The sequence below is a fragment of the Rhyacophila brunnea genome, unplaced genomic scaffold, assembly GCF_057557595.1.
Source record: "Rhyacophila brunnea isolate RB1 unplaced genomic scaffold, BYU_Rbru_1.0 scaffold_17, whole genome shotgun sequence".
NCBI classification, from domain to species: domain Eukaryota; kingdom Metazoa; phylum Arthropoda; class Insecta; order Trichoptera; family Rhyacophilidae; genus Rhyacophila; species Rhyacophila brunnea.
The window spans coordinates 21,029,408-21,043,697 of record NW_028232827.1 but is presented as its reverse complement, the minus strand read 5'-3'; the positions used below and the strand labels follow the sequence as shown (position 1 = coordinate 21,043,697).

General features: G+C 32.5%; 1 protein-coding gene across 1 annotated transcript in view; it reads left to right on the top strand.

The window, feature by feature from the left end:
- Positions 1-656: 656 nt before the first annotated feature.
- LOC147073819 (scoloptoxin SSD14-like) overlaps positions 657-14,290 on the top strand; it is a 76,785-nt gene continuing 63,151 nt past the window's right edge. Inside the window, exon 1 of the mRNA XM_085944461.1 lies at positions 657-903. The gene's annotated coding sequence lies outside the window, so the exon portion shown is untranslated. The remainder of the gene's footprint in view (positions 904-14,290) is intronic.

Below are 14,290 nucleotides of genomic sequence, written 5' to 3'. Positions count from 1 at the left end.
CAAATAATCCAGTATATCGGGTATTTTCAAAATGTGTTTTCAGCTGTATTCCTCATAACCGAACTGTACCGAATTTTGTATATTATCTATGGTCTACGGGTTGGGTTATGTTCAAAATATTATTGAATTTACATAGACTCGTAACTAGGTTACTCCATCATTGCATTTACAGATATCATGTTCGTTCAAAATATTCTGCAAAATGACAAAACCATAGACTAAATTTGTCACCGTGACAGCGTGATAGGACGCGACGTGCATCTCAATATAATCACAACTTTATTCACGAAATATAACACACCGTATTTTGTTTTATATAAGCGTGTTTTTAGTATTTAAGAAGTTATTGAATCTTTAATAGGTACTTTTTTTTTAATCACGATATTATATATCTCATTTATTGACTTATGTGCATATTTCCAATTCGGCCCTAGACGATTGATTTTGCGGTAGTAAAATATTTTTTTTCCAATATCGATTGTATTGATCGATCGTTATTAGCGATATCGCACTCGCACTGGCCATGGCCATCGCAACATGTGACGTCATCAGCGCACGCCGATTATTGAAGCAAACAGCTGATGATGGAGCACCCACCACTATGTTATAATGGTCAGCCTTTACCTTGATCGAATGAACACGAGGAACCACCAACCAGTTTATTACGACACTCCACTGAGACAGTCATCCTGGCTGGCGGGTCGCTCGTGCTTTGAGTTTTGACAAGCCCGACCTCGTGTGCCGGTGTGTGTGTTATTTCATTGTGTTTCCACGGTTAATTCTCACGGAATTAACACAAACAATAATATCGCTTTTGATTAGTTATATACTGTATTACCAGTTTCGATATTGTGTGCAGAATTATTTTGTGTGAATTACAAAGTGGCAACACAAAGACTAGAGGTAGGTTTTAATTTTAAAATTCGAATCTAATTAACATAAATGCGTGATAATATAATTATTATATTTTTGCGGGAATATGCCGCTAATCACAGGAAGCATGAGTTTTTGCATAATATTTTTAAATTATCTAATAGGAATGCATGCTATCTAGTTGAGCCTCTAACTAATTGTATTATTATCTATTAAACACTCAAATAATATTATAAAACAAATTATGTTATGTATGTAAACAAACAATGTTCACATCCAAATCATTAAAAGATTTCAACGTAAATATTTACGTTTTATTATTATTATCTATTGTCTACAATAATTTGGTAGAGATAACTAATATATCCACGTTAAAATTAAGACGACGAATAGCTGTGGGTTATGTTATGTTTAAAACTGTAAATTAATTCAATCATCGACTGCTCCCAACATTGTTGAGTGTGTCCATTGATCAAGTTTCGTGTCCTCAATAGGCAGACAAAACGTTGATTTTACCACGTTTTTATTAGCTCGTATTCTTGTTTGTCCGGTACAGATTTTTTCTTGTGTGTTCAGTACAACTTTTTTCTTGTTTGTCCAAGATTATTAACTAACTTTCCGACTAGCTAGATATTTGAAACTTTTGAATATATCAGAACACGACGACAATGCATTCGTTTAATCCTTTTGGCCATCTTTAAGCAGAATTGAATTCATTTTCAGTTAATTCTGTTTTGTATGTTTCGGAAAAAAATCGTTAAAAGTAATATTTACTCCTCACTATTATTGGTTACTAAGAGATCCTAGCAACTAAATTATTAATATATACGTGCGTTACTATTGAAATCAATATGAAAATATGTCAAAATGACATTTCAGTATTCTATAGTATTTATTCAGTACTTATTTGTATCAAGTACAAAAAAAAGTATTTATTAATACATAGAATTGTCAAGTTTATATGATTCAACAGAAAATTTAAAAACGTTGTATATAAAAAGTTCTTTTTATCTTGCAATTATTTTAAGCCAATTTCTCTATTTTTTATTCAATACTAACGATTCACTCTCTTTCGAATATTATTTCTTCTATTGACATGTTCAATACCACCGTTCAGGCACTCAAACACTGCAATACATGTTTTTTTTTGTTGTCAACTTACGCAACATGATTTTATAATAATTGAATTTGCTGATATTGTACTTTGGTTCTTGTTTATTAAGTGGAAGCCAGCGGCAAACAAACTTTAAAAATAGTCGATATACTGGATTATTTTTTAGGTTAGATTATCATTCTTGAATTCTTGAATTTTGCCGAAATCTGCATGAAAATTGCCGCTGTTCCCGCCTGGCTTCCAATAAACAGACTATGCTTCAAACACACTCTATGACGATCGGTCATATATATGTCGAAAAACCCGTTTCTTATGTTGGCGTCCTGTGTCACAGAGTGTAAATACGATGTCATAGCTCTCATACAATATGTATGTATAATATGTCGGAATGGGATAGATTTGAACATAGACACTAAAACGCTCTTAGCATATATGTGCCCGATCGTCATATAGTCTATTTGAACCTTCGTGTACTTTCAATTTTTATTATTTCAAATTTACGGAAAATTGATTGTATATTGTTATTTATTATATTCTACCTAACTATAAAATGTTATTATTATTGCACTCTATTTTACTGTTGTATTTTAAATGATATCTTTCATAATACTTATGTACATGCGCCGTTTATAAATAAATAATATATTATGTGTACAGGTTTTATAGTATTTTAGATTTTTCATATAGATCTGAGAAAGAACTTATTCTTTAATTGATTACGATATGTTCAGAAATTATGTTTAAAAATATAAATTTTATAATAATTTTCCCATCGTAATTTATGTATATAGGCCTCAATCAAAAAGCGGCACATATCCAAATGAGAGAAAAAATATACAATAACATAAATTCCAATGTATACCTATTGAGTTTTCAATTATTAAAATCAAGTTTTTACTGTTAGCAGAACTATAAAAAGTTAATATTCTAAATCAGGGATCGGCGAAGTTTTTCAGACTTTGGGCCAAATTCAACTTTAAGTTCAGGGCCGCAAGTACGAGGTTTGAAATGAACATGATTTATAAAAAAAACATATCGATATGATAAAATATTATTGAGTGTTCATCACCGTCTGTTTTCTCTTGCTGCCAAATTATCTATCAATACCCACCAAAGATATTAAAAGAAAAACCTTTTATATAGAGATAGAGCATACATGTATGAAACTGAAGTAAAAAAAAGATCTCTGGTCTACTGATTAAGTTAGTTAAAAGTGACTTTGCATTTCACGTTTTGACACATCTTATACTATGCCATTTCACCATTTCAGACTCATGAGATACATGATTATGTGTGCATATATTGGCAAAATACGCCTCCGATGCTAAAATTCATAGGATTTAATAGTGTTATAATTAATTTCGACTTAATTTTGGCATTTCGTGCAACTCACATATTTCCATATCAATGCAGACATTTTGATGTTAATTTTAGCTATAAATACCAGTGGAAAGATACTTTGTCGATAATTGTATGTAGACAGCTAAAAGCAATACATTGACTAATATTTTTGAGATCAATAATCATATACAACACTGAGAAGAAATGCGTGCGTAGGTTATGTAATCAAAGCAACAGAACGCGAGCCACCATTTCGTTTTTGAGCTACCAATAAAAGAAAAAAATAATGAACTTATTACCAATCTGCACGAACAATCGTCTGATTCGAAAATCGAACTGTCTTCAAAATTCCTAATACTAAATGCGAATGTCCTTCTATCCGTTCTTCAGTTAAAATTTTTTGATATCCACTTTAAATCCTGATTATCAGACAGTCAAAAAAAATATTATTTCTGAAATTATTGATATAATATTATTAATCTCAAATACATGCGCTGTAAAACATGACAACTGCTTTCTTCGCGAAATCGATTATAGCCCATTTTTTATAAGCATCGATAAAAATTAATTATAATTGTTAGACTCCCTCGAAAATTACTTAAGCGTCAATTACATTGAGCTTCTTTACGAGCTGTTTATTGGCGAATTTACAATCTGCCTGTAAAGTCGCCCAGTGTAATCATCGAACAAGCTAATAAGCAGGTTGTAAACACTCCACCGAGAAAAGTTGAAAGCCGGTCAACTTTACACGCTACACGCCGGCGTGTGGGCCTACTGCGTCTGCGCAGTAGAGCGCAGTACCAACCTCCCGGTAAAAAAACAAACTACGTTCTGTCAAAATAGTCGCTGGGTTGTGGCTTCTCAGCGAATGGAAAGTTTTATGTGTAATCATCAAATCGCAGTAGCTGAATCGCCCGCATTTAAATTCGCCAATAAACAGCTCGCAAAGAAGCTCAATGTAATTGAGGCTTTATATTTTATTATGTTGTCAAAAAAAATTCGGGGTCATACTGCTAAGGTGAAGATGTCTTCACTTTGACTTTTCAGCGTTTTTGTATCAGTTTTGTATTAGCTTTTGTTACTTATTACAATTTTTAATATTTTAATTTATATTAATTATATAAATATAAATATATATTATATAAATAATTTTTGCCTCTACGTACTCCTCTGTCCCATCAAAGTCATGTAAATTCAGTCAAAGCACATTTAAGCACATGGCAATCTCAGTCTTATGTAACTACTCCTGAGACTTTCCAAGTCACAAAAAATTATACTTCGCATAGTGTTTGTAGTGCCACCTTTATTACTACTTTACTTAACAATAATATTATATACATAACATAAGCAAACCAATTTAGAATAACAATATTCATAACTAAAGAACGCGTTGATTTAAATACCAATGTAGATTGGTATATATATATATTTCAATAAAGCCGGTATATTTTATGCGAGTAAGCGTTTAAGCGAAATACATAGGTATACGTGAATAAGCGATTAAGTGTAGTGCACATGAGAGGGATGTGATGGGGTGTTATATTTATGCGATCGCACAACAAAGACACAAAATATTTCGCATGCAAATTTACGTGCGTCAAAGAGAGACGGCTTCTTGTTGGCTGTACGTACCTTTGGCTGACAAAGAGAGATATAGTGTGTCTGCACCGCTGCGTTAAATACAGATGGGTAGATAAATCAAGTCAAATAATATATAGATAATTTAATAATTCAACATATGGGCCGCATATTATGTAAGTGTGTTAATCATTTATCAGCTTCACAATGCAGGTACATTTGAGCTGCCGATTGTCCACCGCTGTTAATTCTCCACCGCAACAGATTTGCCACGATCCAGGAAACGCTTGTGGTCATGAAAGCATTGTGTAAAAAAATATATATGATTAAGCCCTAACATTATTATTCCCCAGATGTTATGGCTTGGAAGAAATAACTATTTGTTATAAAATTATTAAATACATAAGTCGTTAAATGCTAAGAAGCTAATCTAGAAACAATATTAGATTTTTCTATAAACTTATTATAGGTATGAACAAATCTATTAACTACCAGAAAATCCATAACGTAATAAAGTTGTAATTATTATAATACTCTCAGTCTATAGTATATGTTGTTAGTTCGTGTGTTTACCATGATTATCGAAGTGATAAGTAACATGCCACAATCATTAATAAACTATTAGGTTATAATTATTATTGTATTGATATTTCTATCTGCACCAGAAAATGTATGATTACTTTCCCTAAATGAAAGTGAAACGTAATGTCTTCTCTATACACTTTACCATTACTTAGGTATATCTCACAAATACCGCTATATATAAATATACCTATACTATAAAAGATCTTTTATCAAATGTTTTATAGTATTACTTTTAATAATATTATTGTATAAAACACGATATTACACTGCGTAAAATATTGTATATACTTAAGTAAAGTTTAAAAAATGGCTTTTATGTTTCCAGGGTTTAATTTCTATTTTTGTATTTTACAATAAATAATTTTGTTGGTTAATTTATTGCCGTCTTCAAATTTGAAACGAGCGAAATTTTAAGATCCAGTGTTGGTATGAACGAATACTAATATTTCAGCAGATCTATTGATATTTAATATTGGATTTGGAAAATACATTTAAATATAGAATTTTAAACTGTAATATTCTTTATTAAATACAAATTTGAAAAAGATCATTAATGATCTAATGAATGCTTAATGAGTTACATGTGACTTACATCTTGCTGCGATGTGGTTACAAACTGCATACATTTAAAAGTTCATTTTTTAAATACTATTAATCAAAACGCGTTTAAATAATAAAACATGAAATAAGAAAAAAATATTGATTTATATTACTTTGAGAGAGTCATTAATTACAGTGTAATTGCGTTGACTATACATATTCTTTACAACACATTGAGCAGACTATAGCACCTTGTCAAAACATCGCTCAATATAACGTATATTATCATCATACGAGTATAATACAATTTTCTTATTTATGTATACCATAATATATTACCTGTGCCGATAAACTTAATACGTATAAATTAATTTTACTAACCATTAACAATATGAGAGTGACGAAATTAAAATTAGAATCATAAGTACTACAGGCTAAGTAAGTACGACAGTTTAGACATTAGGTAAATCCATATTATCAAAAAACACAAATATCTGCATATATATAAAACTTTGTCGAGACCAGAATAATAACTATCCTACGATTATGAAAAGTAGGCATTCAATGTATTTGATTCCCAGTAACTACGTGTGTTTTAATATATTTATTAAATATCTTTTCACTTAATATCTTAAGAAACTATACATCAACGTTACCTCACACAAATGGAATAATCTTTGATCGAAAACCTCTATTGCCCTGCCAAATGGCATGGCATGGCATGGAAAGTTAGTTCTGTACCTCTGAAAAAAAAAACAAATGATACCGCAATTTCTAAGATAATTATTATATAGCATGTATTATATTCTATTAGATAAATATAACATTAGGAAACTATCATGAAAACCGCATTAAACACAGTGTAGATTTTCCTCATTGCATTTAAATGCAAATACAAAAAACTATAGCATCGTTACATGGCATCATAGCATTGTTGTAATGTGAATTTACGTCACTTTGGTTTTACCGTGAATCGTCAGTATCGTAACTTTATAAATCCATCTGATAGACAAGTGAGTTATTTATAATATAGGTATGCAACACATCATTATGACTATACATTCTTGATGGAGCGCCATTGGCTTAGCGGAATTGACAATATGTCTTTTAATCAAACGAAACTGGCCTTAACCATTAATAGTACCTACTGTAACATTAATCATTTTAAGATGGTAATTATATAGCTATAATTACATCGAGAAGCTGTTAAAATTCGTCGAAAAATGGTTCATATTCCACCGGCGATGCAAACATTATAACCGCAAAATGTACAATAACATAATAGTACCTGTTATAGATTTGTAAATCGCCTACTAAATTAAAAATGGTCCACGGTTTTGTTCGGGAAAATGGAATTCTTTTTTTCCTAGTGCAAGCATAGAGTTTTAAAATCATGTTTCTAATAGTATATAAATCCTTGAATTATTATGTAAGTATAGAAAAGGCTTGTCCAACTTCAAGCCGACTATCCAGTACCAAAATTGGCAGTGATCTACCACACTCTACCTTTGCCATTATTCTACATGAACAAACAACATATTTGGCTCAACCTATGTTAAAAAAAAGAATAACAAAATGATAGCTGTTTTCACAAAACCTAAAAAAAGTCGTTAAAAATCAATATATATTTGAAAATATATACTTATCTCCGTCGTTAATCTAGTTGGTAGAACGCGCTCTGTATAAATAGGAATCCGTGGCTCGCATGTTCTAACTCACACTTGACCAAAAAAATTACATGTTGTTTTTTCAATGTGTATTTGATCTAGTATAATGAATGACCTAATGGGTTGGGCTAATGCCTAACAACTAGTCCTCGTAAAAAGTCTGTTAATATTACATGCACTTCATGGAAGCCCATATACTTCGATTAGGAGCGAAAATGGTAATTGGCTTTTTGAACATAATATTACTTAATACTTTTTAATTGATACTACAACCGATAGGTACCTACTAAGCGCGATACAAGCTGAAAGTGACCGCCAGTGCTGTTATCGCTAGGAAGCGACATTCATAGGTAGTTATCACAAGTTACTATAATTATAATATATTTAGATAAATACACTAAGTACTATAATGTAATAATATTACATTAGATTACAATACATTACAATGTTCGATCCTAAGTAGGTCATACTACCTCTTATTATAATATATTCAATACTCATACATCCTAGCCGGTATCACGCCGGCGCTTGGTACCCCGCTAATATATTTAAAGTTTCCTTATACACAATGAATATACTAGAATTCCATCTTAATTTCGTTCACTTTAATGTGTTCTTATAAAAAAATTCGCCTGTGGAACAATTTTATTGGGTCTCGAATCTCTAATAAAATAACATTTGAAGGCACCCCCCGAACAGCGATACGGGGTACATTTCGATAAATTGAGGAATGAAGAAAAACGTTTAATCAAACATTTTTACAGGAAAGTTTCCCGGCATTTTTCAGTTTTTTTTCCTTTTGATATCACTCCAATTTTCAATGTTAATCTTCATATTTCTGCATTTATTTAATTATTTTTTTTTCCTTTTGACAATACTTCAATTTTCGATGTAAATCTTCCTTGATTTAATTGATTTATGCCACTAGATGACAAGCTCACACCACTAACATCCGCCATCTTTGTGATGCTTATCGTTGTTCATGGATAAAGCAGTTTTCAAAACCGTACAGCATCATCTAGAAGTGAAGGATAAAATAAATCATTCATTAAAACGTTCACAGGGATCTACTTGTCATTGTTCAATACTTAACTCAATTTACAAAATATGTGCCACTTATCGTTGTTCGGGGGGTGCCGTCATTTCTATATACTAGTCAATTATCGATATTTTATATTTGCTATTTCATAAATTTGGAGTGGAGAGTATTTAGATGTCGAATAATCAAAATGGTTGGACATCACTCTTTAACAATCAAAAATTACCTACCTACTTTTACCTTTTTGTATGAATGATTATCAACTTTGTTACATTTAATGGTCACCTACTTCACAATTTTTTGGATCCGATAGTCACTAGTGCTTGTAAATCACATTGACATGCAACCGAACATGGTGTCCGTTAGCGTTAGTGCAGGATCCCACAGACTTTTCGTATACATAATATGCGGAACGCATTCTGACAATTGGAATAGGTTCTAGGGGTCACACAGATATATAATGTCGATGTTGCCAGGCGATATTAGTGGTCAATGTTTTTTAACCAATGTAATTCTAACTGCCGTACATTATCATGTAGTTATAAGAAATCAGCTTTGACATGTATATCATTGTGCAAATGTGTAAGTAGTGTTTGTAAAAACTATGATCATGATACTTAAAACAGTTTGAATACTTGACATGTCGTTTCTTTTTTTTAATAAATATGTACTTAGTGTGGTTAGTGGTTATCGTTATTTTTTCATTTATTTACCTACCTATATATGCAACCTACACTGTTTCTGGATTTACCGTAATACTAAAACTAATGTCATACGCATAGATATAGTAAAGAAACCAATCTGGGTGATTCTATACAAAAATGCTACTAAATAAAACAATTTAAGCCAAGGAGGATTGGACAACACATTGCACTACCCGCTATTATTATTTTTTCAAATGTGACGAACCGTTCTACGACCATGCCGATGGCATGGTACAACTATTACATTTTCAATCAATCCCTGATTCGGTCTTGGTTTTATTGAAGAACTCAGAACAATTTTTGGTGGAATATAAGAAAAAAATTAAAACCTCAATAAAAAAAAAATTGACCACTAATATCGTCTGGCGACATCGACATTATATATCTTTATGACCCCTAGAACCTATTCCAATTGTCAGAATGCATTCCGCATATTATGTATACGAAAAGTCTATGGGATCCTGAACTACGTTAGGAATAGACGAGCTGTAATTCTTGATGTTTCACATTTAAAAATTAATGTCTGACATGCTTATGAATTTATGATAGCTCTTGAGTGATGTGTGAGAAGAAAAGATGATACATATTTATGTTTATTAATTTAATTTGTATTATTGTGGTAGCCTTTGAAATTCATCTGTTGATTTACGATTTAGCCTGCTGCCAAAAATAATATCTGCATAACTGATTGAAAAGTATCGGTCAAATTGAACTCAATTATTTTTTTTGCATATCCAATCCAGGAGCGGACGTGGTCAAGGTGAAGATTAGTTATTTTTTGTTTTAAATATATACGTACAAAGTTAATTAACCTATCGGCTAATTCAGACCAAGATACATTTGGGCGAAACCATTTGAAATGAAGAATTCGAGATCGCATTAAAATCGTTTCCCTTTAACCTCGTCAATTCTAATAACTATTCGTAGTTTTTAATAAATGTGTTCCATGTACGAAAAAGACGCATGCGGTGTAATTTTGTTTAATAGTTATATACATTTTAAAATTATATTTGTGCGATCATATATAATATATATGCTTGCCCATGGGGATTTTCAAATTTCATACTATGAAGTGTCCAGCCACTAGCCATAGCCACTGAATAGTTAATGTGTCTCTGACGTCAGAGCTAAAGTTACATTTCTACGTTTTTGCACGAGTCCCATTTCCTTAACGCATATTTTTGTGTCCAAAATTAGAAATACAAACAATGGGTCTCGGCGGCTCATGAGTGAGCCGCCTACGGGACGGTATGTCCGTGGCGCAAGACTTTAGTGTCTCCGTCTGAACGCACCCATTCATTGATAATATGTTAATGCGGCGTCTCGAGACACCGGTGTCTCATGTGAAACGGGTCTAAATATGTATACAGTTATGTAGCGCCAATAAATTAATCTTTAGTAGATACTCATCATCATCATCAGCCTGAATCTATCGACTGCTGGCTGAAGGCCTCTTCAAGCTGCTTCCACTTCTCTCGGTCCTTAGCATTGCATTGCCACGTACTTCCGCAGAACTTTATCATTTCATCGATCCAGCGGCTTCTAGGTCTACCTTGCGGACGTTTTGTACTTCTTGGATACCACTTACTAATATACATTAATAAATCGATCCTGCTTTTGACTTTTAACAAGGAGTTAACTGCAACGCAGAGGAATATTAATAGCACTTTTTTATTTATATAGGTAGTGGTATAAATAAATTACCAAAATTAGTTATAACGTGTGCAAAAAACATTTTACATGATCCAAAATTTCGATAAATTAAAGCTCATGTAACACCGTGTACCGGGGACAACAAATAAGGGCGGACGGACCTCATCCCTTGGCGGGGCTAGTGATTTTAACTTCCGAAAATTAGTATTGATAATTTTTTTAATGTTAACTGTACGCTGTCTGTCTTGATCTTTATAAACCGTTCTCCACCGAAATTTGATAATTGGATTCACCACTAAGCAGTGGCGGCTTGATGACATTCTAGGTGGTGGGGTTTAACCATTAATTATTAAATATACATACCTACACACTTTATTATATTATACATTATGTACCAAGCTACTTATAATAATATAATTTTATTAAAGAGGAAATGAGTAATTTTTCAGAATAAATAATATGATTGATTATACGTCTAAAAAGCGTGCTTAAAATATTAACAATATTAATAATTATTATTATAGACTAACCATTATCAGTTTTGAACAACGACATACAGCGAGCGTTTTACTCATCGTGGGAGTATTTGATTCGCTCCCCAGTATGCGTATACTAATGCTAATGCATTCATTCATATACTTTGTAGAACGAGATTTGTACCACGGCGACGGGATGGGACATGGGTGACCCCGGTCGGCGAAAAATAGACGCCATAGCTTTCTTAATTTGTACAAATGTGTCACCGTGAAATAGAGCGTATTTAATTTAATTAATACCGCGTAATCATCATTATGTTATTATATAATCTTTATATTTTGTTTGTATAATAAATAAATAATAAATATCTCTATAAACTTGCGAAGGGTTTAGATGGATAAAATTAATTCAATAATTCATTTCATCATTTAATTAAGTACTAAAGTATATTATGACAATGATAAAAAATATCGGACGTGTATTTTTGACGTGATAACGATGTGGGGATGGTCCCTACGAACCCTGAAGGTAGAGCCGCCTCTGCCACTAAGTATCATTATATCAAGTATGTTTTGAAATTTTTATATGGTTCCAATCAACTTTCTTTGTTTCACATTTGATATAGATATTTAGCCAAAGAGTAATGATATCATAATATAACCTCAAAAATATGTAATTATCATTCTTTTTAATACTGGGAAATTGCAATCCGTTAAAACTTCTTCTTCGCAAAATTTCCCCTGTCTGCTGCTGCTTAGGTATACCAAGAATGGCGTGCTGACGTCTAACCAGTCTCGAAGAATTCTGAGCCTGGACATTCTTCTTCTGCCAGGCTTTCGCTTACTTGGAAGATTCTCTCGAATGGCAAGATGAAGAAGTTGGTACTTTATGTTTGGCAACGTGTGACCAAAGCATACCATCAGCTGAAATTCAATTCACAGCCTTACCTACTGAATTTTTACTGAAACGTTGGCCGACTTTGCGCCATACAATGCCATTGTACCGTGTACACATTGACGATCGCGTCCAGTTGTCTAGCATGGCCTAACGTGAAGGGGGGACATACGCTTACTACAGAGATAATTAACTAAACCGTATAATACTGAATACAACCCTGGAGACCATGACCCGCATTGTTTCTAGGTTGAGATCATTTGGGATATTAAATATCTGCTTAATACAATACCAGTGCCGGCGTATTGATGTAAAATAACCTCACAACTTACGACATATAAATCACATTTCACATTGGTATCATAGCGATGCTCATAAGTTGACATCTCGTATCTAAAATTCAACATTTTTGAAAGGGGGGAGTTAAAATGTTATAGAAAAACTATTAAATGAAATTAAATAAAAACAACAATACGCTTAGTGCAAAAATAATTTAGTATTTTTGTATTTGTTTAATTCGATTTCCTGATTTTGTATAACATTTTAATTCCCCCTAAGTATCTAAAATGTTGAATGTCAGATACGAGGTGTCTACTTATTGTATATCAATTTTAAAATATGGAATCATTTTTTGGTATAAAAAATTTACACCTTTTCAAGTCTAGTCAATAGGTATTTGAAATTATCAATATTTTCCCAAGATTTTTACCTAACTGACATCTAAAATATTTTTTTAATTCCGTAGCATATATAAATGTCAACAATACGCTAGTCAGTGTTTCCCAAACTTTCGACATCTGTGTATCTCTTCTATAATTTTCGTAACACTGAGTACCCCTCGTAAATTGCATATACTTTAATAACAATCAAAATATGTTTATTTTTCCTTTTTTAGTAAATAAACAAAAAATAAAATATAAATAAAAGTTATATTATAAATAACATGCATTATAATCAATGAGAAGGACTAACTTGTTTATGCTGAGTTAGATCATCATAATTTGGATACATGGTTGTTAATTTTAATCTGAGGTGCGGTTCCACATCCAAAAGCCTGAAAATGCTGTAAAAGCAACTTCACATATGTATATGAAGTTGGAAAAGACAGGATGTATTTCAGGACCTTCTCTGTTAAAACTGGATAGACATGTTGTATTTGCAACCAGAATGATCTTATATTTGTTTTTCAAGAATCCGTCTGAAGGTAATTCCAACAATAAAATTGCTCTTCTTCCGCATGCGATAAACCTTCTAGCAAGAATGTTGTATTGATGTCGTATTAATGCTTGTTGCACCAGGCGCATCCAAAGCCCGGTGCAGCTCGTACCCCCACAAAACTTTTCCCGTACCCCAGGGGGTACGCGTACCACACTTTGGGAAACACTGCGCTAGATCGTCAATGTGCATAGAATGCCAGAGGAGTAATCAGCAAAACAAGCTATGTACGCAACTTCTGGAGACAAGAGAAGTCTTGATTGTCTGAATCTGTAGTGGCTGGATTGCACCATGTGAGATTTAGGCATGCTCTACCAAATTAATTGGAAAACTGGGAAAAGCGGCACTGAGATATACGGAATTAATAATATATTTGGGATAAAAACCCACCAAGAGTTGTAATGCCAAAGTAAATCTATAACTTTACTGACGACATTATTGCTATTTTTATAAAATTGGTTTCGGTTTATTATTCTACAACCAACAATTCATAACTGAGCATTGCGATGTTTTGTAATCCGAAGGACAGAAGCGGGGGTCAGCGGTATACTGTCCGACAAGAAGATCAGGGCCCCGATTTCCTAACTATCGACTCGTGTGGCACCAGACG